Source organism: Musca domestica, unplaced genomic scaffold, assembly GCF_030504385.1.
Source record: "Musca domestica strain aabys unplaced genomic scaffold, Musca_domestica.polishedcontigs.V.1.1 10, whole genome shotgun sequence".
NCBI lineage: Eukaryota > Metazoa > Arthropoda > Insecta > Diptera > Muscidae > Musca > Musca domestica.
In genome coordinates, this window is record NW_026712115.1 from 3,056,701 (window position 1) to 3,078,993 (window position 22,293).

Genomic DNA, 22,293 nt, shown 5'->3' on the forward strand with positions numbered 1-22,293 from the left:
TATTTTCATTTAAAATGTTTTATTCACAATTAAGGAAAAAGTAGTGTACATACATAATAATTTTTAATAAAAAAAAACTCTTGAGGTTTCTTCTTTCGTATGCAATCGATACAGTATTAAACGTTGTATATACTATATTTTTGTAAGGAATAACTTCAATATATATGTGTGTATGTATATGTGGCATAACATTAGAAATAATAATAATAAAAAAGATTCCTCATACAGGAGTACATACAATTTATATAAATGTGTTTGATATGAACAATTGTAATTGATGAATATAGAAGTGAACCCTATTTATATAAATATACTTCGTGTGTAGAACAAGCAGAAGAAACATTCATGTTCGTTCTCTTTTGTAAACTCAAATTGATTTCATTTTCGTTTTGAAAAATTTCATATTTGAGGCATGCATGCACAAGAGGTTTTTCTTTTTTGTGGGGTAAATGTATGTTTTTTTTTTTAATTTTTTAATAGAATTAACAAAATTTTAAATTTTATAACAATATTGGATTTTTCTTAGAGAAGAAAATAAAAATAATAATTACATATGATAACAAAAAAATTAAAGTTTCTAACAATTTTTATAAAATGTTTAAAGTCTTTTTTTAAAGTGCTGTGTTTCGCAAATAATATTTGGAATTTCTACAACCGTTATATATTTATGTGTGTGTGAAAGGCAAACAGAAATCAAATTAATATAATTATCTTTCTTTTTTTAATAAATAGAAAACAAAAATATACAAATTGTTTAAAAGGGCCAAATGTGCTAACAAAAAAATTCAAGGGGATTGTGGGGATATTTTTTGAGCAATATATATACGCATGCATCTTGATGTTAGTGTGGGTTTTTAAGGTATTATTGTTGTATTCAAATACATAATTTGTTTCTTATAAGGCAATTATTACTCTTCCTATAGATGATGAATATTTAGATGTTTTCTTTTAAATACTCTCAAACTAGGATAACTATATACTAGCCTACTACAATATTTGTTGCTGTGTGTAATAACATTATTAAAATTACTTTCTCTAATAGCTAAGTAAACAATTTCAAATGGATATATATTGTGTATTGATGTATGTATGCTTGTATGTATGTTTGTTAATATGTTCTGATGAAACACGACGATTTGATTTCTTTTTCAAATTTCCATTCAATACAAAATTTTGTAGAGTACCACTTATTTTTAGTTTGCTCCATGGTTAGTTGGTGGGTGCTTTTGTTTTATAAATTTTGGAAAATCATTTTGGAGTTTGGGTTGCGCTTTACATGTCCATTTCGAACATCATAGCATTCTTGTGATTATCCACATCGGATGATGATTCCGACTCCAGCCGTGGTCGATTGTTTTTCTGATTCGATTTTTTATCTTTGGCCTTGTTGTTGCCATTCTTGTTGGTTGCTGTCGAAGAGACACCGTTATTGTTGCAGTTATTTTTCGTTTTCAAATATTGAGCACTGGAATTGGATGTTGGTAAAGGTACCATAGGCTGAAAAGAGATAAACATATATTTGAAAATATTTATTCATTTGTTATTGTAATCGAAATTACAATAAATTCATTTAATATTTAATGTGTTTATTCGAAAGAAAAGAGAATTTTTCGGACATAAATATTTTATATCATCCACGACGAGAAAAACTTAAAGTTTTGAAAATATATACATGTGCGTCGGACAATTGGAACCCAAAATTTGTCAATGTAGAAAAATAATTGAAAACTAACTTTTCTTAACTTCAAATTGGACAATGCCTTTAAAAACAATTTGAATTAGTATTTTTATCTACAATCTATCTCGCGGTATATGAAAATATCCGCCACTAAGTCCACGGCCACACCCTTTCCTGCCTTGTCTGCGGAGATGTGAACCCAGCTGAATGACCAGGTCAAGGGGAACTATCTGGGGGACATAGTCGACAAATCGTTTAAGTAGTTTGCACAAGCCACAGCTATCAGCGTTAAATTGAAAATTAAGAACAAGGTTTACAAGGCATTTAGACCATGGATAAGAATACTTCGTTGACCCCTTATAAGGCGTAATGGGAAAGTATTTAGACAAACCACAATGCCGACCCAAGAACTTCTGTGGACGACATGAGAAGGCAAAGGTCCGATAAAAATTCTATTAAAATCTAAAAAATACGGAATGTAGCCTTATATTACGTTCCATACGACGACGTGGACATGCATAGGCAACTTTTGTCACAAGCCATTACAATATTGAAATGCGAAACTTGCAAAAAATCGGTTAATAATGTAGCTAAAATTATCAAAATATCGAATATAGGGAGGTACCATTATATGGAGGCTATACCAAAACGTGGGCCTGCACAGATAATTTTCTGTCATAGGCTGTAGTATCCATTACGAATTTCAAATACCAAATTTGAAACAATTCCGGTGAATAAAGTCGCTACTTCTTTAAATTTGAAGAAGTATAGTATCACATCAGTTGAGAATGGTTGGGCCGATTTGACTCAAATTTTCTTTTGTTTATTTGTAATTACAATGGAATCGTTGTCATGAAAGAAATTTTTGAGAAAAATCGCGGAACTGAAAAAATTTACTATTCTATTATGATATGGAACTTTGTGTAGAATTGTTTCAGAATTCCTTTTGGAATTGAAAATTCTTATTAAAAAAAAAACGAAAAAATTGAGAAAGTTTGCATATTTCCTATACATTCTGTTATATGGTGTTGCAGGCCGTTCACATTCGGCGCAAAAAGGCAACAAATATATGGGGCCGGGTTTTTTGGCAAAACCTGTCCACAACCACCGCAGAAATTATCCCAATTCTGTTGGTAGTGCATCCCATAATTGGTCCTCAAATGGATTTGCTCAGTTTTCTTGGGTTTTTAGTGAGGATGGTGAGGATGCTTCGAGATTTCAATTTGCTTGTAATTTCTGCGGGGTGTGTAGTCTGGGTGGCGATGGGATCAAAATGCCGGAAATGGTTTGATAGGGTTCGCTACGTACGAAATTAGGCTCGAACAGGGTTGAGTTAAAGAGTATTATAAAGGTAGTGAATGACAGGGTGACTCAGGCTAAGAAGTGACTAGGCAGCCCTATGATTGCTGAGTAGGTGGGAACCTACTACTACTCCGGGGTGAGCTGAAATGAGAATTCACAATAGAATAAAAAATGGCTATTGACAGTTGAAAAGAAAAAGGAATGAAAATTGAAAATGGCTCAGGAAAATGGTGTTTCGTGGAAAATGAGCGTCTGGCGGGATTCACTGAGAAGAGGGGTATAAAAGGCTGCGAGCATAAGAAAAGCCAAAGTTAAGAATAAGACGTTACCGGTGAAACTTAGCTAGAGAGCAGTGAAGAAGTGGAAAAATTTAATTTGTGTGTTGCGATTTTTTTATTGTGTAAGTAGTTTGTAACAGTGGTTTGTTGAGTAATGTGTTGTTATATGTGATGTGTGTTGCTCCAACAGGAATATTCCGGTGGTGTATCAAGCTTTTTTGGAAGCACCGAAAATTGTCCGGTTTTGGTCAGCACAACGGCGGGAAATTGCCTTTTCTTTTTGGTAACGCAAGGTAGTGGCAAGTTGTCCACAGGAGAAAAAAGCCAAAAAAAGTTACATTGAGGGTGTGGAGATTTGAATTGTAAACTGGCCAGCTGCAACTTTGAGCTTTTTGCTGTGCCTGTTATTGATCCCGCCCAGAACGCCGGCATTGTAAAAGGACCAGTCAACAAGTCCAGCTTCATTTCAGGGTTTGCCTGGCGTTCAAAATCTGTTTCCTCCGGAAAGAAGCGTAAACTGGAAGAAGAGATAAGAAGAATTAATCAATAACGTTATAAATCACTGCTCAGGTAAAAGGTGTCTTACCGTTGTGTTGTCCTTGATAGATATATTTATATATATATGTGACGTCCATAAAATTTGCTGTCTCCTTTTTTGGAACTAAAAGAAAAGAAAAAAAGAGTTAATAATCATAAATTTCGAGAAAAAAAATATAATATTCAGTATAAAGATTTAGTAATAAGATAGGTTATAGTTCTTAGGATTTAAGTAATAATCAGTTTGTAAGGGAAAAATACCGCGTTTATTTTCAAAGGCTAGGAGGTGTTACAGTAAAATTATCTTGAGTCCTTGTGATTCGATCTGATAGTTTAGGCCGTGGAATTTTAGCGGCAATTAGGCCGGTTAAGAGAGCTCTTTTAGGTGGCTAGTAATTTCGTATAGACGCGTGAATATTGCGCGGGAAAAGCAAGGCAAAGGATAATATATTGGTTTCTACCGAGTAATTAAAGCCATAGATTTAAGAAAGCCCGGTATTATTCTTAATTTGTTTTTTTTTATACCATACAGTTTGTCAATTTTAGTGTAAGAAAAAAAATAGTAGAGAAAAAAATTAAGAAAATATTTAAAGCTAACTTATTTTTTTTTAATAAAATTAAAAATGATTCTTTTGTAAACAGTAGATACTAATATGTGTTGCTAAATTTGTATAACTTGAGGGGGGAAGGTGGTATGAAGTAAGTGTGTGATTCAAAGCGTGTGGTTCAAGGGGATTCAGAGAAACGCAAGAAATGGAAATACTGGATCCAGGTAGGGTGGGCGAGTGTGGGATCGATCCACCGAGATCCCTGTATGATGACTCCTATTTTGTATATCGTAGAGTAGAGCAATTGTAGTAAAGTCCCCTTTCAATGTTAGTGTGTTGGATTCGATTGGCGGGTTGAGATCCCTAGCCCTGGGAGTCTCTGTGACAGTCGGATGGCCTAATCGTATGCCGAGCATATGCACACATAATAGAGATGGCGCCCAATATTCTAAAAAAAGCTTTATTGTACCTGATACCACTGTCAAAAATGGCGACTCAAACATGGCCGTGTTAAACTGTGATATTAGGTTAGTAACTCTGTGCAGTAACATCGACGCACACAGCCATAGAATGCTAGTAGATTTTAAATAGACAAAAGAAAATGTTTTTGACAAATAATATTCTGTGATATTAGTATGCATCCGAACTTTAGAGAGATGGGTTACGAAGTGCGATATTACTATATCAAATATATTATGGGAACGTTTTCTCCACTGTTCTAAGTAGGGTGTAATCAATAGCTTGTAATTCCGAGCTGGAATAAAACAATTTGTATTGAGAATCCTACTGTTAAAATTTGTTTTTGTGAAATAACCCAAATAAATTATAGACAGGAATAAGTACATCGAGTAGCAGCAATAGCGATTTTGATCTGAGAGATGCAAAAATCTTAGTATTGCATATAAAAACCCTGAGCTTTCATTTATGAAATGTAATAGATATGTCATGGGTCCGAAGTTAACAAAGCACTATAATTTATGAGAAGTATAAGAATGTCTAAGGGAAAAGTCATACACCTCATAAAGGGCACTAAAATTATTATTAAAAAAAAAAAAAAAAAAAAAAAAAAAAAAAAAAAAAAAAAAAAAAAAAAATAATAATAATAATAAAAAAATAAATAAATAAAAAAAAACCACACACACACTGCTTCTGAAAATTACACTTCCCCCGTAGATCTATGTTGTAATTATCAAATTTGAAAATTTGTATGTGTAATTGTAATTGAATGTATTTATAAAAAGTATTTGTGTTGCAAATGTTTCATATTTAAAAAAAAAAGGTTAACTGAATTTAAAACTTACTTACAAGAAAAGGTTTCGTCCGAGATTCAATTGATAACAAATGAGAAGATAAATTTTGGGTATAGGTCATGATCTACAATACCCGCAATAGTAAAAGAAATAAGAGAGACAGACCCGAAAATTTTGACCTAAACCGATCGACTTATTTTCCAGAGCAGAGTAAGCAAAGACGAATAGGGTCGGACGAAATGGCGAATGAGGATAGGAACATGAGTGCTTTGCAATTTATCGATCTAGCAGACACGATAATGCGAAGAGATCAGAACACCAATCATGTGCCAACAGTGAGTGATAATTTGAATAATAATGGTCCAACTACTTCCGACTTACATGGACTAGTACAAGATGAAGCAGCGTCTGTCCAGAAGTCATTGGAAGATAAAGTTAAAAAAATGGTCGAAACAGAAATATCTGATGTGAAGAAAATGATAGATTCTTTATCAAAAGGCATGAGAGAACTATCCGACACTGTGCGTAAACAATTAATTGTACCCCCAACGGCTACAATAGCCTCTAATTCTATTACAAATAGTAATGCTAATCCGACGTCAAACAATAATAATGACGCAGTAAATAGGAATATGCCACCAATTATCCAATTTCCGAGTGCTAGTCAAACTCCATTATCAGATCAATTTACTGGCCCGATAACGAATACGTTTAGAGTGGAACCACTAGGAATACGAGTTGATAAACTTGGTTTAAATTTCAGTGGTGACCCGAAAGGCTTAAGAGTTATGGATTTTATTAAGCGGTTAGAGATCATGCAGGCTCAATATAACATTCCATGGTCTGAAGTGTTGAGGGATTTCGCCTTTCTGGTTTCTGGTCAAGCCAGAGAATGGTATTGGCTGCATAGACAAAGTAATGTTTACACCGATTGGATGGGTCTTAAAGAAGCGCTGATAAGCCAGTATCAAACCCCACAATCCAAATTCGACATACTCAGGGATTTGTTAGAAAGGAAACAAAGGCCAAATGAAAGCATCAATAGTTATTTTCACGAGATGGGAATTTTGCGATCTAGATTACTTCAACCTATTTACGAGTACGAAATGATTAAGATCCTAAGGGGAAATATACGTGAAGATATAAAACGACATGTATATCAGATGACCATTTCGTCGGTTGAACAGCTACGAATAGAATGTATTGAAGCTGAGAGAAATTTCCCTAGGCGCGAAAATAGAGCTGTAACGTTCCCCCAGCGACCTATCCGCCAAGTAAATGAAATATATGATGAAATTTATGAAAAGCATGTAGAAGTACCGGAGGAGAATATTGGTGAAGAGCTGTCAGCTATCCGGATACAAAGCCAAATTAGAGTCCCAATGATCTGCTGGAACTGTCGAGAAAAGGGGCATGTTTTTATGGACTGTCCAGTAGAAGTCCGGAAATTGTTCTGCTATAGGTGTGGGAAGCCGGACACAGTAACCCCAAAGTGTCCTGTCTGTCAACAGGGAAACTCCCGAAGGGGTGTGGAAGTAACAGGGGAAACACACCCGTCAGAGAACCCTGTGAATCGGAAGAATTAGCACCCAAAAACGTCCGAATTTTAATAAAAAACAACGATAATATATTTAGAGATAAGAGTAGTGTAGAATCGAAAAATTTTTCTGCAGGTCAGAGGCATTACATTCCATTAGAAGATCGCCAAAGAAATTATGCTAAGGTCAAGGAGAGAATTTTTAACTCAGAGTTTACTGTAATCCCGAAAAAAATTATTGAATTGAGACAAAAATCCAAGAAGTGGCGTGAGCAGCGAAGATATTTGATAGAAACTATTTCGAGAGTGACTGGTATTGCCTCAGATCCCAGAGTTTTCTCGGAAATCAGTATGCAAGGAAAAATCATGAATGGGCTCCTAGACACCGGCGCTTCGGTTACTATGTTAGGGAAAAATTGCCGAGAGATAATAGAAGAACTTGGCATTCCAATTATACCAATGTCCAGCAGGGTAACCACCGCCGGAGGTACACAGTATAATGTTTTAGGGAAAATTAAAGCCATCATAAAATACCAAGAGCAGGAAAAATTTATGACACTGTATCTATGTCCTCAATTGGAACAAGAACTATATCTTGGAATAGACTTCTGGCGAACATTCGAATTAGCCCCTGATGTGATAGGAGCTGCTGAAATTAATATAGAAAAAGTTTTCAGGGATATGACTGCTACGGGTCCCGACTACAAACTCAACCCTCACGAGTTAACAAATGATCAAGAGAATCGATTAAAATGCATAGTAAAAAAATTCAAGACCTTTGAAGAAAATGGGCTAGGTTGTACTAGTTTAGAAAAGCATTCGATTAAGCTCGTGGAAGGTGCGGAACCGGTTAAAGACCGCCACTATCCAATGTCTCCAGCGGTTCAAGCTATCACGTACCAAGAAGTCGATAATATGTTAGCACTTAATGTTATTGAGGAAAGTGAAAGCCCTTGGAGCAATCGTACAACTATCGTACGAAAGCCCGGAAAAAATCGTTTCTGTCTGGATGCTCGAAAGTTAAATAAGCTCACGGTCAAGGACGCATATCCCCTGCAAAACATTGAAGGAATACTAAGTCGCATTGATGAAACTCATTACATTAGCAGCGTGGATCTTAAATATGCGTTCTGGCAAATCGAATTAGACGAAGAAAGCAAGCCGTACACCGCTTTTACGGTCCCAGGCCGTCCATTGTATCAATTCCGTGTGATGCCGTTTGGATTGTGTAATGCTGCACAAAGGTTATGTCGACTGATGGACAAAGTCATTCCCCAACGACTCAAGGAGAATGTCTTTGTGTACCTGGACGACCTGTTGATTATTTCAAGTGATTTCGACGAGCATCTTCGTCTATTGAATGAAGTAGCCGATTGCCTTGACCGAGCGAATTTAACAATCGGGTTAACCAAGTCAAAATTTTGTTTTCGTCAGTTGAGATATTTGGGATTTATTATTGGAGAAGGCATGTTGCGTACTGACCCCGAAAAAGTAGAAGCAATTCGAAAAATTAGAATTCCCAAAAGTGCTAGGGAAGTGAGAAGTTTTCTGGGTACAGCAGGATGGTACCGAAGATTTATTAAAGACTTCGCGTCACTTTCAGCTCCCCTTACTGATACCCTGAAGAAATCGCCCAAATTCGTAATTACGGACAAGGCAAAGGAGGCATTTGAAAACTTAAAGAGGGCCTTAACTTCCGCACCGGTGTTACGCCACGCAGATTTTTCCAAACCCTTTTTTATTCAATGTGATGCTTCGGAATATGGCATCGGCGCTGTTCTATTTCAGCTGAATGCCGAAGGACATGAGCATCCGATCGCTTTCTATTCGAAAAAGCTCAATAAGTGTCAGAGAAATTATAGCGTGACAGAGAAGGAATGCTTGGCGGCGGTGATGGCTATCAAAACTTTCCGTCCTTACGTGGAGCTAATGGAATTCACCGTGATAACAGATCACGCTAGTTTACAATGGCTGATGAGTCTAAAGGACCTCAGTGGTCGTTTAGCTCGCTGGTCATTGCAACTTCAGGGATTTAACTTCAAAATCGAGCACCGAAAAGGAAAGGAAAATGTTGTCGCCGATATGCTATCCCGCCTACCCAATGCCGACGAAATAGACATGAATCGGGTTTTTGAATTCGAGACCACCGAGTTTGAAAGTGATTCGTACAAACAGCTTAGAGAAATTAGTGCAAATAAAAAGGAGAATCTCCCCGATCTAAAGATTGTCGACAATATGGTATTTAAAAGAGATCACAAGTCCTATAACCCAGAAACACAAGAGTTTCAGTGGAAATTGTGGGTCCCAGAGTCTTTGACCCATTCTTTAATAGAGCAAGCCCATGATAGAACGACGTCAGCTCACGGAGGCATATCAAAAACCATTTTTCGTTTAAGAGAAAAATATTACTGGCCTCTAATGGTATCCCAGGTTAGGCAATATGTGTCTAAATGTACTGTTTGCAAAGAGACAAAGCCTACCAATGAAAATACTCAGCCTCAGATCGGAAATGAAGTCGTGACAAATCTTCCCTTCCAGAAACTCTACGTTGACTTCCTCGGGAAATACCCCCGGTCTAAAAGTGGCAACGCCTTTATATTTATAGTGGTGGACCACTTTAGCAAATTTACATTTCTTAAGGCAATGAAAGAGGCAACAGCTTCCAATGTGGTAAAATTTATGGTTGAGGATATATTTCGTAAGTTTGGCGTACCCGAGACGATACATTCCGACAATGGGGCACAGTTCGTATCTAAAACTTTCAAAGACATGATTGAAACATATGGAATCAATCATATCCAAACAGCTCCATATGCTCCGCAGTCTAATGCATCTGAGAGAGTCAATCAATCAGTATTGGCGGCGATTAGGGCATATCTAGAAAATGACCACAGAGATTGGGACCTGTATCTAACAGACATAGAGTGCGCCTTAAGAACATCGATTCATACTGCAACTGGTGTAACGCCATTTTTCGCGCTGTTTGGTCATAGTATGTATACCCATGGTTCAGATTATAAATTAGCTCGGAAGCTCCACTCATTGGCGGACCATGAAATTATACATTTAGATCGTAACGACAAGATGGAACTAATCCGAAATAAAATTAGACAGAATATGCATCAGGCTTATCAACAAAGCGCAAAAAGGTATAACGCAAGGGCTCGTACGATTATTTTCTCTCCGGGGCAAGAGGTATATAAAAGAAACTATGTTCTTAGCGATTTTGGGAAAAATTTTAATGCTAAGTTTGCCCGGAAATTTACGAAGTGTCGTATAGTAAAGCCCATAGGAAATAATATGTATTCTCTCGAAGATCTAAATGGAAAGGCGATTGGAATCTGTCATGCAAAAGATCTTAAAAGATAAGTGGAAAAGAAAGTCTGTTCAATCCCCTTTCCCAATTCAATTTTTATAAAAAGAATTCTAAAATAACTTTCAAAAACTATTTCACATTTGGTACCAATTCTATATCACATTTATCAGCAATTGTTTAATTCAAAATCGAATGAATCAAAACAAAACATAGAAAATGTGTCTGATGAAACTAAATACGATAGTAAAATCACCTTCGTACTGAATTCATTCGTATTAAGGTTCAAAAATATCAGCTGATCTGTTCCCCTAATTGGGTAATTCAAAGTAATCAGACTCTAGTTTCACGTTTATCACAGCTGTCTAATTTCTTTTACAAAATATTCTACGCGACATACAAATTTGAAAAAAAAAAAAAATTTTACTCAAACACACCCGGTGGCGATAAAAATAGCACAATCTGGTTTATTCCGGCATAAATTAATGAAAGATTCCCATACATAAAAAGCGAACATACATAAAACTACATTCTACCAGACAATCACGTAGACACCACGATTATGGTATTTGTTTACCTATCAATCACATCAGCAAATACCGCATACAAAATCCGTTCTTCGGCAACCACGACGACAAGACAGGCATAGGCACAAATATTTCCGCATGCAAAATGTTTCACCACCTATTAAGGAATGAAAGTTATTAAATGTTCAAAACAAACAAAAAAGTACCGAAATACATTCCTAGGGCTATGCCCGCTTTCTGTCAAAATACTTCAAAATTGTATGCGACAAAATGTTTTGATAATTGTTGTTATTTTTTGAATGCGTTATTGAACGCACGGATTTTTTTTCAAAAATGTGATCCAAACTGTTTATTCCTTCAATTCCAGGACAAAACAGGGTAATATTTTGAACGCCGGCCACGCAGTGTTCGTTTTTCCAAACATTGACCTTGAAAATATTTTTTTTATTTTCAAAACAAATAATACACAATAATGACAGAAGTCGGGCACACTTGGGAAAAAAATTGTAATCAGCTTTCAGATCTACCTTACTTTTTTATTGTACCATGATTTCAATAATTTGATCAAATTATTTGTGTATCAAAGTACGTATAGATTCCAACTTTGAAGATTATATCCATAACCAAGAAGAATGTGTGAAATTTTGATGAAATCGGAGAATTTTTCATTTAGAGCTGTTGGGTGTTACCAGTGTGGATCCGCCAGAGAGGACAAATATATTCCAACTCCACACAAGGTCTTGGGTTGGTAGAATTATTGGGTTGTTCCGGATGTTTACCTTTTTGTAGTGAAGGTCCCAAAGGAGTGGGCCGATAAATCCCATCCGTTCCTCTGAACTTGTCTTAGTAGAAATACTGAATGCGGGATTTTATAAATAACCGAATGCGTATTGTAAAATTTATGAGCGTTTTTGATCTTCCCAAATGTTGACCTGCTATAGGGGAATTACCAGCGAGTTTCCCGGACTCGGAACTCGATCGATGTTTGGTAGTGACACGATATTTTCAGGGTGTCGGATCGAGAATTATCAGGCGAACTAGCAAGACATGTTTCACAGATCTGATGGACAGATTAGAAAAATAAATTAATTTATGTGGTTCTATTTCGATGGGGGATATTTACCAGCATGAGGGGGAGGGCTTTGACCAGCCTGCTGTTCGGAGCTTATGCCCGGCATGAGACCTTCAGGGAGTGGGATGTCCCCACGTAAATGAGTAATGCGGCCGTGCACATCACCTCCGTCCTCGATTTTGTGGCCGAAGTTGAAGTTTTGTTGCAGGCCGTTCACATTCGGCGCAAAAAGGCAACAAATATATGGGGCCGGGTTTTTTGGCAAAACCTGTCCACAACCACCGCAGAAATTATCCCAATTCTGTTGGTAGTGCATCCCATAATTGGTCCTCAAATGGATTTGCTCAGTTTTCTTGGGTTTTTAGTGAGGATGGTGAGGATGCTTCGAGATTTCAATTTGCTTGTAATTTCTGCGGGGTGTGTAGTCTGGGTGGCGATGGGATCAAAATGCCGGAAATGGTTTGATAGGGTTCGCTACGTACGAAATTAGGCTCGAACAGGGTTGAGTTAAAGAGTATTATAAAGGTAGTGAATGACAGGGTGACTCAGGCTAAGAAGTGACTAGGCAGCCCTATGATTGCTGAGTAGGTGGGAACCTACTACTACTCCGGGGTGAGCTGAAATGAGAATTCACAATAGAATAAAAAATGGCTATTGACAGTTGAAAAGAAAAAGGAATGAAAATTGAAAATGGCTCAGGAAAATGGTGTTTCGTGGAAAATGAGCGTCTGGCGGGATTCACTGAGAAGAGGGGTATAAAAGGCTGCGAGCATAAGAAAAGCCAAAGTTAAGAATAAGACGTTACCGGTGAAACTTAGCTAGAGAGCAGTGAAGAAGTGGAAAAATTTAATTTGTGTGTTGCGATTTTTTTATTGTGTAAGTAGTTTGTAACAGTGGTTTGTTGAGTAATGTGTTGTTATATGTGATGTGTGTTGCTCCAACAGGAATATTCCGGTGGTGTATCAAGCTTTTTTGGAAGCACCGAAAATTGTTCGGTTTTGGTCAGCACAACGGCGGGAAATTGCCTTTTCTTTTTGGTAACGCAAGGTAGTGGCAAGTTGTCCACAGGAGAAAAAAGCCAAAAAAAGTTACATTGAGGGTGTGGAGATTTGAATTGTAAACTGGCCAGCTGCAACTTTGAGCTTTTTGCTGTGCCTGTTATTGATCCCGCCCAGAACGCCGGCATTGTAAAAGGACCAGTCAACAAGTCCAGCTTCATTTCAGGGTTTGCCTGGCGTTCAAAATCTGTTTCCTCCGGAAAGAAGCGTAAACTGGAAGAAGAGATAAGAAGAATTAATCAATAACGTTATAAATCACTGCTCAGGTAAAAGGTGTCTTACCGTTGTGTTGTCCTTGATAGATATATTTATATATATATGTGACGTCCATAAAATTTGCTGTCTCCTTTTTTGGAACTAAAAGAAAAGAAAAAAAGAGTTAATAATCATAAATTTCGAGAAAAAAAATATAATATTCAGTATAAAGATTTAGTAATAAGATAGGTTATAGTTCTTAGGATTTAAGTAATAATCAGTTTGTAAGGGAAAAATACCGCGTTTATTTTCAAAGGCTAGGAGGTGTTACAGTAAAATTATCTTGAGTCCTTGTGATTCGATCTGATAGTTTAGGCCGTGGAATTTTAGCGGCAATTAGGCCGGTTAAGAGAGCTCTTTTAGGTGGCTAGTAATTTCGTATAGACGCGTGAATATTGCGCGGGAAAAGCAAGGCAAAGGATAATATATTGGTTTCTACCGAGTAATTAAAGCCATAGATTTAAGAAAGCCCGGTATTATTCTTAATTTGTTTTTTTTTATACCATACAGTTTGTCAATTTTAGTGTAAGAAAAAAAATAGTAGAGAAAAAAATTAAGAAAATATTTAAAGCTAACTTATTTTTTTTTAATAAAATTAAAAATGATTCTTTTGTAAACAGTAGATACTAATATGTGTTGCTAAATTTGTATAACTTGAGGGGGGAAGGTGGTATGAAGTAAGTGTGTGATTCAAAGCGTGTGGTTCAAGGGGATTCAGAGAAACGCAAGAAATGGAAATACTGGATCCAGGTAGGGTGGGCGAGTGTGGGATCGATCCACCGAGATCCCTGTATGATGACTCCTATTTTGTATATCGTAGAGTAGAGCAATTGTAGTAAAGTCCCCTTTCAATGTTAGTGTGTTGGATTCGATTGGCGGGTTGAGATCCCTAGCCCTGGGAGTCTCTGTGACAGTCGGATGGCCTAATCGTATGCCGAGCATATGCACACATAACAATGGTTGCCATACCCAAATTTTCCATTTTGATTAGATATGGAAATAATCCATCGAATGAGAACTCAAAATGCAAATTTAATTGGGACTTCGATCAGTGAAATACCGAATATGAAGAGGCACCGTAATAATGCGGACTACAAAACAGTGGAGTAGAAGTAACCTTAAATCATAGGTAACGTTATACGGGCTCTATGCGCTATCGTTAGTAATTACACTGAGCCACAGATAATCTTGGGTTTGGGAAATTTTTTCGGTTGAAAAATAAAAATCGCAAAAGAGTGGTTCCCGGATCTAACTTTTTTATAGTCCATTTTATATAGCTTACTTATACACAAAGTTACTTATACAGAAGTTACGATAAAGTTTTAAATTTGATACAGTCCTAGGGGTTACATGAGCTATCATTTGAACAAAATATGTATCAGGTTGGTCTACATTGTGATATAGACCCCCTCAAATGATATAGCCCCTTTCAAATTCCTCAAATGTTGGTAATTTGAGATTTTAGAATAAAAAACAAATTCTTTCAAATAATTAATTATTCATTATAACTCTTATGTGAAGGTATCCGGTGATTTTAGCTATTACCAGGGTCTTGGTCACATTTTTTAATTGATTTTGCCCTTATTTGGCATCTAGCTTCAGGTAGAAGACCTCTTCGCGGAAATGATTCAATGTCAATGTTTCGGAGTAGCGCTCATATAAAAGTACCTCCTGCTTTTACCTATTTCGAGGGTTTTGATTATATTTTCGAATCAATTTGACTTAAAATGTGTGTTTAGGCTACTTTGGAGGTAAACACTAAATGTATACTTTTTAATATATATGCTATATTATTTAGTTTTTTAACTATCAAACTAAAACCTCGTACTGAAAAATAGGATCAGGTTTTTTGAAAGACGTGTTTATTTAATCGAGTCATCATTTATATTGAAAAATGAGCTCGGGGTAAAGCCATTGAAATTCCAAAAAGTGCAAGAACTTACACCGCAACAGAAAGAAGATAGACGCAAAAGAGCTAAAGAGTTGCTCCGCTTCACCGGAAGTGGACAAACAAAGTTGTTGTTGTAGCAGCTCATACATCTATGTTCGTTCGGTTTCCATTTTTCTGTCTCAAAAAGGATGCAACCTGTATGGGTTGTGTCCATAACGAGACTGGAGTTAGGTGAGTAGGCTTAGCTTGGCAGCGAAATAGGTGCAGCGTGTCATGTGGGCCTGTGCCACAAGCTGGGACGGAATGCCATAATTCATGATGGGCATTGAAATCCCCTAGCACCAGACGGTTATTGCATACCAGATGTGAACTGATATAGGCATATAACGTGGGGCACAGCTATTAAACGGCAGAATGTACACGTTGAGCACTCTACTTCGGCGGTTCCACACTTGACCGCTACCCCCATACATTCCATGTTGGGTCACTAGTGTCAAGCTCAGGCGAGATAGGTCTGTACTGGACAGAGTGGTGCAATAGGAAAGCTAATCCTCCACCTCCACCCCTGGAGCGATCCTTCCTCAGTACGTTGTATCCATTACAACTTTGAAGCCTGCAGGTTGTACTCAGCTTCGTTTCCTGGATCGCTGCGACCTTGATGTTCTTCCGACTCATGAAGCTTACGATTTCGTTAGTCTTACCTCACAATTTAACTGGAGAAATGACGCATTATCCGGAACTTGAACAGCAATGTGTGGCGTCAAATGCTGCGTAAATTGCTGTTGAGGAGATTGCGGGGGAGTCTCATATTGCGACGACGATGAAGACTCACTGGGGTCTACATTGACGCAGCAGGAAGCAATGTAGTCCCTTTCGCTGTACTCCTGTATCCGGTTTAAGCCGGAACAATTCCGGAAATGCACCCACTCCATGCATCCGTTGCATCTCACCGAGACCGATCTGTGGTGGATGCGATTACGACAAACGGAGCAGAACCATGTTCCGGGGTTGGTCTCGATCCCGGCTCGGGCAAAAAGAATACGGAGCAAACATTCCGGGTAATGCTGCTCCCACATCAGAAAAATGGACGAACACAAACATGTATTTGCCGGGGTGGCGGCCCCTGGTCGGAGAATTGTACCTCCGAGTCAATCCGGTACATAGAACCGGCCGCCGTGTGATTGGACAAACAAAGTGATCGCGTTTACTTACCAAAGAGGTCAGCTGAAAATGTGCACCTTCGGTTTGCCACCAGAACTCAAGCGCCGGCCATGCTGATGGTGTGGGCCGCCATAACAGCCGATGGTCGCTCTCCGCTCGTATTAATCGACTGTGGCATCAGAATAAATGCCGAATATTATCACGAAAATATTCTGGAGGGTGTATTAAAGCCTTGAGCTCGCAAACATTTTGGCCGCAGACCTTGGACATTCCAACAGGACTCAGTACCATCGCACGCAGCATGCGCTACCCAAGAATGGTTACAAAATGAGGTTCCTCGCTTCATTTCCAGCGCACAATGACCACCAAAATCTCCTGATACCAATCCGTTGGAATATTGTGTCTAGAGTAATTATTTTGGAAAGCAAGGTTGCTACTAAAAAATACCATAGTGTCGATCACCTCAAGCAAGCGCTTCGCCAGGAATGGGCCAAAATACTGCAGAGCAACATTCGGGCAGTGTGTGATGTTTTCATTGGCCGTTTGAAGGCCATAATACGTGCCAAAGGTGACCAATTCGAACAAATCAAAACTTATTCTAAAATTTGATTTTATTTCCGACATTTTTTTGCTTTTATTCAATAAAATTTAAAAAATGTAAGAATTATGGCCTTTGACTTTGTTGCAGTTTTTTTTATCTCACCTCTATATATTTAAAGGAATTCTCTACTTTCCTGATTTTGCAAGTATTAATAATACAAAATTGATATTTTCATTTAAAATGTTTTATTCACAATTAAGGAAAAAGTAGTGTACATACATAATAATTTTTAATAAAAAAAACTCTTGAGGTTTCTTCTTTCGTATGCAATCGATACAGTATTAAACGTTGTATATACTATATTTTTGTAAGGAATAACTTCAATATATATGTGTGTATGTATATGTGGCATAACATTAGAAATAATAATAATAAAAAAGATTCCTCATACAGGAGTACATACAATTTATATAAATGTGTTTGATATGAACAATTGTAATTGATGAATATAGAAGTGAACCCTATTTATATAAATATACTTCGTGTGTAGAACAAGCAGAAGAAACATTCATGTTCGTTCTCTTTTGTAAACTCAAATTGATTTCATTTTCGTTTTGAAAAATTTCATATTTGAGGCATGCATGCACAAGAGGTTTTTCTTTTTTGTGGGGTAAATGTATGTTTTTTTTTTTAATTTTTTAATAGAATTAACAAAATTTTAAATTTTATAACAATATTGGATTTTTCTTAGAGAAGAAAATAAAAATAATAATTACATATGATAACAAAAAAATTAAAGTTTCTAACAATTTTTATAAAATGTTTAAAGTCTTTTTTTAAAGTGCTGTGTTTCGCAAATAATATTTGGAATTTCTACAACCGTTATATATTTATGTGTGTGTGAAAGGCAAACAGAAATCAAATTAATATAATTATCTTTCTTTTTTTAATAAATAGAAAACAAAAATATACAAATTGTTTAAAAGGGCCAAATGTGCTAACAAAAAAATTCAAGGGGATTGTGGGGATATTTTTTGAGCAATATATATACGCATGCATCTTGATGTTAGTGTGGGTTTTTAAGGTATTATTGTTGTATTCAAATACATAATTTGTTTCTTATAAGGCAATTATTACTCTTCCTATAGATGATGAATATTTAGATGTTTTCTTTTAAATACTCTCAAACTAGGATAACTATATACTAGCCTACTACAATATTTGTTGCTGTGTGTAATAACATTATTAAAATTACTTTCTCTAATAGCTAAGTAAACAATTTCAAATGGATATATATTGTGTATTGATGTATGTATGCTTGTATGTATGTTTGTTAATATGTTCTGATGAAACACGACGATTTGATTTCTTTTTCAAATTTCCATTCAATACAAAATTTTGTAGAGTACCACTTATTTTTAGTTTGCTCCATGGTTAGTTGGTGGGTGCTTTTGTTTTATAAATTTTGGAAAATCATTTTGGAGTTTGGGTTGCGCTTTACATGTCCATTTCGAACATCATAGCATTCTTGTGATTATCCACATCGGATGATGATTCCGACTCCAGCCGTGGTCGATTGTTTTTCTGATTCGATTTTTTATCTTTGGCCTTGTTGTTGCCATTCTTGTTGGTTGCTGTCGAAGAGACACCGTTATTGTTGCAGTTATTTTTCGTTTTCAAATATTGAGCACTGGAATTGGATGTTGGTAAAGGTACCATAGGCTGAAAAGAGATAAACATATATTTGAAAATATTTATTCATTTGTTATTGTAATCGAAATTACAATAAATTCATTTAATATTTAATGTGTTTATTCGAAAGAAAAGAGAATTTTTCGGACATAAATATTTTATATCATCCACGACGAGAAAAACTTAAAGTTTTGAAAATATATACATGTGCGTCGGACAATTGGAACCCAAAATTTGTCAATGTAGAAAAATAATTGAAAACTAACTTTTCTTAACTTCAAATTGGACAATGCCTTTAAAAACAATTTGAATTAGTATTTTTATCTACAATCTATCTCGCGGTATATGAAAATATCCGCCACTAAGTCCACGGCCACACCCTTTCCTGCCTTGTCTGCGGAGATGTGAACCCAGCTGAATGACCAGGTCAAGGGGAACTATCTGGGGGACATAGTCGACAAATCGTTTAAGTAGTTTGCACAAGCCACAGCTATCAGCGTTAAATTGAAAATTAAGAACAAGGTTTACAAGGCATTTAGACCATGGATAAGAATACTTCGTTGACCCCTTATAAGGCGTAATGGGAAAGTATTTAGACAAACCACAATGCCGACCCAAGAACTTCTGTGGACGACATGAGAAGGCAAAGGTCCGATAAAAATTCTATTAAAATCTAAAAAATACGGAATGTAGCCTTATATTACGTTCCATACGACGACGTGGACATGCATAGGCAACTTTTGTCACAAGCCATTACAATATTGAAATGCGAAACTTGCAAAAAATCGGTTAATAATGTAGCTAAAATTATCAAAATATCGAATATAGGGAGGTACCATTATATGGAGGCTATACCAAAACGTGGGCCTGCACAGATAATTTTCTGTCATAGGCTGTAGTATCCATTACGAATTTCAAATACCAAATTTGAAACAATTCCGGTGAATAAAGTCGCTACTTCTTTAAATTTGAAGAAGTATAGTATCACATCAGTTGAGAATGGTTGGGCCGATTTGACTCAAATTTTCTTTTGTTTATTTGTAATTACAATGGAATCGTTGTCATGAAAGAAATTTTTGAGAAAAATCGCGGAACTGAAAAAATTTACTATTCTATTATGATATGGAACTTTGTGTAGAATTGTTTCAGAATTCCTTTTGGAATTGAAAATTCTTATTAAAAAAAAAAAACGAAAAAATTGAGAAAGTTTGCATATTTCCTATACATTCTGTTATATGGTTGCCATACCCAAATTTTCCATTTTGATTAGATATGGAAATAATCCATCGAATGAGAACTCAAAATGCAAATTTAATTGGGACTTCGATCAGTGAAATACCGAATATGAAGAGGCACCGTAATAATGCGGACTACAAAACAGTGGAGTAGAAGTAACCTTAAATCATAGGTAACGTTATACGGGCTCTATGCGCTATCGTTAGTAATTACACTGAGCCACAGATAATCTTGGGTTTGGGAAATTTTTTCGGTTGAAAAATAAAAATCGCAAAAGAGTGGTTCCCGGATCTAACTTTTTTATAGTCCATTTTATATAGCTTACTTATACACAAAGTTACTTATACAGAAGTTACGATAAAGTTTTAAATTTGATACAGTCCTAGGGGTTACATGAGCTATCATTTGAACAAAATATGTATCAGGTTGGTCTACATTGTGATATAGACCCCCTCAAATGATATAGCCCCTTTCAAATTCCTCAAATGTTGGTAATTTGAGATTTTAGAATAAAAAACAAATTCTTTCAAATAATTAATTATTCATTATAACTCTTATGTGAAGGTATCCGGTGATTTTAGCTATTACCAGGGTCTTGGTCACATTTTTTAATTGATTTTGCCCTTATTTGGCATCTAGCTTCAGGTAGAAGACCTCTTCGCGGAAATGATTCAATGTCAATGTTTCGGAGTAGCGCTCATATAAAAGTACCTCCTGCTTTTACCTATTTCGAGGGTTTTGATTATATTTTCGAATCAATTTGACTTAAAATGTGTGTTTAGGCTACTTTGGAGGTAAACACTAAATGTATACTTTTTAATATATATGCTATATTATTTAGTTTTTTAACTATCAAACTAAAACCTCGTACTGAAAAATAGGATCAGGTTTTTTGAAAGACGTGTTTATTTAATCGAGTCATCATTTATATTGAAAAATGAGCTCGGGGTAAAGCCATTGAAATTCCAAAAAGTGCAAGAACTTACACCGCAACAGAAAGAAGATAGACGCAAAAGAGCTAAAGAGTTGCTCCGCTTCACCGGAAGTGGACAAACAAAGTTGTTGTTGTAGCAGCTCATACATCTATGTTCGTTCGGTTTCCATTTTTCTGTCTCAAAAAGGATGCAACCTGTATGGGTTGTGTCCATAACGAGACTGGAGTTAGGTGAGTAGGCTTAGCTTGGCAGCGAAATAGGTGCAGCGTGTCATGTGGGCCTGTGCCACAAGCTGGGACGGAATGCCATAATTCATGATGGGCATTGAAATCCCCTAGCACCAGACGGTTATTGCATACCAGATGTGAACTGATATAGGCATATAACGTGGGGCACAGCTATTAAACGGCAGAATGTACACGTTGAGCACTCTACTTCGGCGGTTCCACACTTGACCGCTACCCCCATACATTCCATGTTGGGTCACTAGTGTCAAGCTCAGGCGAGATAGGTCTGTACTGGACAGAGTGGTGCAATAGGAAAGCTAATCCTCCACCTCCACCCCTGGAGCGATCCTTCCTCAGTACGTTGTATCCATTACAACTTTGAAGCCTGCAGGTTGTACTCAGCTTCGTTTCCTGGATCGCTGCGACCTTGATGTTCTTCCGACTCATGAAGCTTACGATTTCGTTAGTCTTACCTCACAATTTAACTGGAGAAATGACGCATTATCCGGAACTTGAACAGCAATGTGTGGCGTCAAATGCTGCGTAAATTGCTGTTGAGGAGATTGCGGGGGAGTCTCATATTGCGACGACGATGAAGACTCACTGGGGTCTACATTGACGCAGCAGGAAGCAATGTAGTCCCTTTCGCTGTACTCCTGTATCCGGTTTAAGCCGGAACAATTCCGGAAATGCACCCACTCCATGCATCCGTTGCATCTCACCGAGACCGATCTGTGGTGGATGCGATTACGACAAACGGAGCAGAACCATGTTCCGGGGTTGGTCTCGATCCCGGCTCGGGCAAAAAGAATACGGAGCAAACATTCCGGGTAATGCTGCTCCCACATCAGAAAAATGGACGAACACAAACATGTATTTGCCGGGGTGGCGGCCCCTGGTCGGAGAATTGTACCTCCGAGTCAATCCGGTACATAGAACCGGCCGCCGTGTGATTGGACAAACAAAGTGATCGCGTTTACTTACCAAAGAGGTCAGCTGAAAATGTGCACCTTCGGTTTGCCACCAGAACTCAAGCGCCGGCCATGCTGATGGTGTGGGCCGCCATAACAGCCGATGGTCGCTCTCCGCTCGTATTAATCGACTGTGGCATCAGAATAAATGCCGAATATTATCACGAAAATATTCTGGAGGGTGTATTAAAGCCTTGAGCTCGCAAACATTTTGGCCGCAGACCTTGGACATTCCAACAGGACTCAGTACCATCGCACGCAGCATGCGCTACCCAAGAATGGTT

General features: G+C 37.1%; 5 long non-coding RNA genes across 8 annotated transcripts; 2 read left to right on the forward strand and 3 right to left on the reverse strand.

The window, feature by feature from the left end:
• On the reverse strand, window positions 1-2,782 carry LOC131803804 (uncharacterized). 3 transcript variants are annotated; one of them, XR_009342778.1, is made up of 2 exons: window positions 2,691-2,782; window positions 1-1,497 (listed from the first exon to the last, which is right to left on the reverse strand). It is a non-coding gene; the product is annotated as an uncharacterized LOC131803804 (long non-coding RNA). The 3 variants fall into 3 exon arrangements; XR_009342779.1 differs by lacking the exon at window positions 2,691-2,782 and adding an exon at window positions 2,304-2,679; XR_009342780.1 differs by lacking the exon at window positions 2,691-2,782 and adding an exon at window positions 1,560-2,296.
• A 457-nt stretch (window positions 2,783-3,239) lies between these two features.
• Window positions 3,240-3,828, forward strand: LOC131803797 (uncharacterized). Its single transcript, XR_009342776.1, has 2 exons — window positions 3,240-3,380; window positions 3,449-3,828. It is a non-coding gene; the product is annotated as an uncharacterized LOC131803797 (long non-coding RNA).
• Window positions 3,829-10,884: 7,056 nt separating this feature from the next.
• LOC131803793 (uncharacterized) lies at window positions 10,885-13,473 on the reverse strand. Its single transcript, XR_009342774.1, has 5 exons — window positions 13,383-13,473; window positions 12,848-13,313; window positions 12,094-12,659; window positions 11,498-12,030; window positions 10,885-11,127 (listed from the first exon to the last, which is right to left on the reverse strand). It is a non-coding gene; the product is annotated as an uncharacterized LOC131803793 (long non-coding RNA).
• Window positions 12,656-13,366, forward strand: LOC131803799 (uncharacterized). The gene is made up of 2 exons (XR_009342777.1): window positions 12,656-12,918; window positions 12,987-13,366. It is a non-coding gene; the product is annotated as an uncharacterized LOC131803799 (long non-coding RNA).
• A 3,701-nt stretch (window positions 13,474-17,174) lies between the features above and the next one.
• LOC131803809 (uncharacterized) lies at window positions 17,175-19,815 on the reverse strand. 2 transcript variants are annotated; one of them, XR_009342781.1, is made up of 2 exons: window positions 19,477-19,815; window positions 17,175-18,670 (listed from the first exon to the last, which is right to left on the reverse strand). It is a non-coding gene; the product is annotated as an uncharacterized LOC131803809 (long non-coding RNA). The 2 variants fall into 2 exon arrangements; XR_009342782.1 differs by lacking the exon at window positions 19,477-19,815 and adding an exon at window positions 18,733-19,469.
• Between the last annotated feature and the right edge of the window lie 2,478 nt (window positions 19,816-22,293).